Source organism: Juglans microcarpa x Juglans regia, chromosome 2S, assembly GCF_004785595.1.
Source record: "Juglans microcarpa x Juglans regia isolate MS1-56 chromosome 2S, Jm3101_v1.0, whole genome shotgun sequence".
Lineage (NCBI taxonomy): Eukaryota > Viridiplantae > Streptophyta > Magnoliopsida > Fagales > Juglandaceae > Juglans > Juglans microcarpa x Juglans regia.
Genome location: NC_054597.1, coordinates 31,264,869 through 31,269,499, shown reverse-complemented (window position 1 = coordinate 31,269,499; position 4,631 = coordinate 31,264,869). Strand labels below are relative to the sequence as shown.

Here is a 4,631-nt window from a genome sequence, read left to right as displayed (position 1 = left end):
CCGACTTATAAGGAGCACAACTCTATATAAATTGTTTTTTGAGAATCCCATTTATGTATACTAATTTGAGAGCTCCTCCACGAGTTCTATAATGTGTGATAAGGCCCAGTTGGCTCAATGCCCCTGAAATCGAGGCCCACAGTAGCACTTCGGTGTTGAGGCCTGCCCAAGCCCAATGACGTTAAGCTCGAGTAGGGGTTCCATTCTATCATTATTCACCGAACCATATATATATATATATATATAGGTTACAATTTGAAATATATATGAAGTCAAATATATATGAAGAGAAAAGCTCATTAACAATATATATATATATATATATATATATATATATATAAAAGATAGAATTCTATAACCCAACTCATTAGTCAAATAGTGCATCAAGAAGTCGGTAAAAGGAAGTCCTTCGAGAGCAAAAGGTGAATTGGTTGGAGCCCACTTTTGAGTGTTATTGATAGGGTTTATATTGTTGTCACGCGTTAGATCTATTTTATAATAAAAAGAGTTTTACACTTTAATTAGGGTTGAGAAAAAATTCAAAAATCTGACTTCAAATCCCACTCTGCTCTGACTACGCTCCGGCTCTGCTCCGACTCCAACAAAATGGAGTCAGAGTCGGCTTGTTTTTTAATTTTTCAATCGGAGTCAGAAGTGTCACTAGACCGACTCTGACTCCAACCCAAACTTTATGCTTTGACTTCGACTCCAACTTTGCCCTCCAACTCTGATTCAGACTTTAAATCCAACTCTGATATTGTACATATTATAAAAATATGTATTATTTGTATATTTATTATATATATATATGTATATACACTAGTGTAGTTATATAGTTATATAACTAAAACTTATATAGTTAAATTCAATAATATACTAGTATAAGCTAATTATTATAAAATAATATATTTATACTATAATATAAATAGACTAATGATAGTTTAATAGATGTAAACATCATAGTATTACTACCATACATAATCAAGTATAGAAATAAATTCGACACTAGTATTTAAATAAGTCTAATATAATAAATTAATAACACATATACTATTTTACTAAAGTATAATAACATGTAATTAGACACTAGAAAGTCTAGTATATAATTAAGCTAGAAATAAGTTAGACATTAATATAATAACAGGTAATACTAATGTATAATAACATGTAATTAGATACTAAAAATAATATGTAATACTATAGTATGATAACATGTAATTAGACACTATAGTATAAGTTGAGTATAAAAATAAGTTAGATATTAGTATATAAGTAAATTAGTAGTGAATGATTTAGTTTTAGTTTTAACTTTTTTGAAAAATTTGAAATTTGAAAGGCAACAATAAATTCTTTTTTAAAATGGGCTAAATATGAAGTTAGAAAAAAAACAAAAAACTGAAAGTCCAAATCCAACTTCGACTCCGACAAGTCGGATTAGAGCCTACATAAGTCGGAGTCAAAGTCGGAGTCGGAGTCTGAATTTGGATTTGAACTTCAACAAAGTCGGAGTCGAATCCGACTCCGACTAGCTAAGTTGGTCCTAACTCTAATACAATATAACAAACTACATTATTTCATAACTTCACTTTTTTGAGATCTCATTATAAACTTAACACTTGTCTCTTTCTTTTTTCATAATTTGTGCTTTCTCGTATATAGATAACAAGAATTTATCATTTTGATATGCGACTTTAGTGAATTTTGAAACAATCTTAGAATAAAATCTCTTTCTAAGCTGAAGTCACACGGGGATTGAAATTTCCTATAATTTTCTAACTCAAATGCTTTATACAATTTAGACACAGATAGGCGCAGCATATGGACCCGATTGCATCAAATGATACATGCTGATGAGCATTAATGTGGATCGCAACATGATTAAATAATAAAATCGTAGAAAATATTGAGATGAAAAAATTATAATAAAATCTGGATCGTGACACTTGTGTACGGGCAAAGCAATTTATAACTAATTAACAAGTGATTGGAAGTCTCGTGAGGCTTAAGATCAAGTCTGTCCATTTCTCGTAATTAATTAGAAGGTCATCATGTCAAGAACACACTAGCTTGAAATGAGTGAGAGAGACGCGGATTCTTATGGGCGTTTCCTTAAAGGAATTAGACTGTAGCCACTAATTTATGCATCACAAAGATAAGTATCCGATGCTGAAAACTGAGATGCCGCTTCAACCACGGCACTTCCAATATACATGTTAAAAGTAGTAAAGAAACAGTTGAGGTTGTGATCATCTTAATGTATTATACTATTAATTTGTTCTTTCTTATAATCTCATCATAGGGAAGCCCAATTCGTAAAATCCAAGGCAAATTGTCTAATTTTGCATGCTTTGGATGTGTTTGTTAGGAAGCTCAATTTCCCTAGCTAGCAATTTCTGAAGATAAGTATCTCTTTCGTGTTAGATGTTGAACTGAGTTGAAATAATAAAATATTATTGGAATATTATTTTTTAATATTATTATTATTTTGAGATTTAAAAAAGTTGAATTGTTTATTATATTTTGTGTTGAAATTTAAAAAAATTGTAATAATGAGTTGAGATGAGTTGATGATCAAAACGTACCCTTATCAATATTTATTACCTTCATAAAAGTATGACACTCTTTTTCTCTTTTACTTTCTGGCCTTTTAAAATTAATTCTAATAGGTTGTAACAGTTATAAGTATGATACAATTAGACAAGCACTATTGCAGATATAAAGAGATTTCATAAAAATAAATTTATAAATTGACGTGATACTATTTCTAGTACTCATGTCAAGAATAAATTGTAAACAAGCTAGGTACTACAGAACTATATACAGATTAAATAGAGATTCTTTTTAATTTAATTCCTAACTAAATCAGATGATTAATTTTAAAAAGAGATACGCATAGATTAGTCATAAAAAAAGGGTTTACAGCTTGTTAGTTTATTATTGTGATTTTCTAATTAGCAGTCTAAATTAACAAACCATTACAAATTTAATTTAATTTAATTTTGGGCTTTTTTTTTTTCAATATTTACATTGATGATTAGAGTGGAGTACTTTACCCTAGTGATCATCAAGATCGTGCATGTATTCATTGTATTGCCTGATCTGTTTGATGCAAAAGCATGATTAATATTCGAATGCCACTAAAGTGTCACTCAAAACATTTTCGTTGACAATAAATACAGTTATTTTAGTTCACGCGGTTTGTACTTTGTGGCATGCAAAAAAGTTACCACTAAAAACCGCGTATCCATGTTCAATGCTCGAGCTAGCTTTACTAGTTTTTCAACACACCCAAAGTCTCATAAACAGACAAAACAACTTCTCCAATCCTTTGCAGCTCTTCCTCTTCCTCTTCTACTTCCTTATCCTTTCATTTTTTTTGTTGTATTAGGCAACAGAAATGGCGATAATTACCGTACTGTTATTAGCAGTTCTGTTTATTGCTGGTCTCGTTCGTATACTCTTTCGTTTTCCCACCAAGAAACTCTATGCATCGCTGCAATGTGTTCCAGCAAACAAATCTTCATCTAATATTTCCACCACTTCCCCACCAACCTCCCACAAAGAGAGGAGTCCCCACAATAAGGCTGAGCTCAAGAAGATCTTCGCCACCTTCGACAAGAACGGTGATGGGTTCATAACGAAGCAGGAGCTGAGGGAGTCGCTGAAGAACATCAAAATTCTCGTGACAGAGAAAGAGGTTGAAGAAATGGTCGTGAAAGTGGATGCTAATGGAAATGGGTTGATTGAATTTGATGAGTTCTGCGTGCTGTGTGAGTCCATGGTTAGTGAAGAGAGAGCAGCTGGGAATTATGATGAGGGAGATGGGGCAAAAGGTGTTGAAAGTAGTGAAGGTACTGGAGATGAGGAGGACGATTTAAAGGAGGCTTTTGATGTGTTCGATGAAGACAGAGATGGCTTGATTACGGTAGAGGAGCTGGGTTTGGTGCTGTGTTCTTTGGGGTTAAAAGAAGGGAAGAAGAAGGAGGATTGCAAGGAGATGATTAGAAACGTTGATATGGATGGGATGGTATGGTTAATTTTGATGAGTTTAAGAAGATGATGAAAGGTGGAGGCAGGCTTCTCTTAGCCTCCTAAGTAGTTCGAACTGAAAACAAGGTGATAATTTCATTTTCCAATCAATTGCTTGAGAAGATGTTCATTTCAGCTGCCTCACATGATGGAGAAGAAAGTCGTCTATGACTATGTAGAGACCTTCAAGTATGTAATTTCCCAATACTTTGACCAAAAACAGTATGTAATATTAGTATTTCTTTTCTCCTTTTTCCATTTCAAAGATCTAGCTAAATCTATAAAACAGGGTCAAATCCACCTCAACTTGATGAAGTTCTGGCTTACGTACGACTTCCGAGCAATCTGGCTACTCAATGTATGTGAAGTACTGCACAGAAATAATAAGGCAATAACATGCATGTAAAGTTCAAGCATCTGAACCTTTTTCTTCCCCAAGTCTTTGGTTCTTTGAGCAGTTGGGGAGTAGTGATCTGCAATTACCACCCTTGTTTGTAGAATGTACATATTATATTGAAGTCGTCGTTATGAATTTTGCAGACAAACGAAATTATGTATTCGTACTAAGTTGTCGAGGTATATAGACCCAAAACTTAAGAACA

The 4,631-nt window shown here is 32.8% G+C and overlaps 1 pseudogene; it reads left to right on the top strand.

Annotated features, from left to right (window-relative positions):
* The first annotated feature begins 3,222 nt into the window (after positions 1–3,222).
* LOC121253695 lies at positions 3,223–4,343 on the top strand (annotated as a pseudogene).
* The last annotated feature ends 288 nt before the right edge of the window (positions 4,344–4,631 follow it).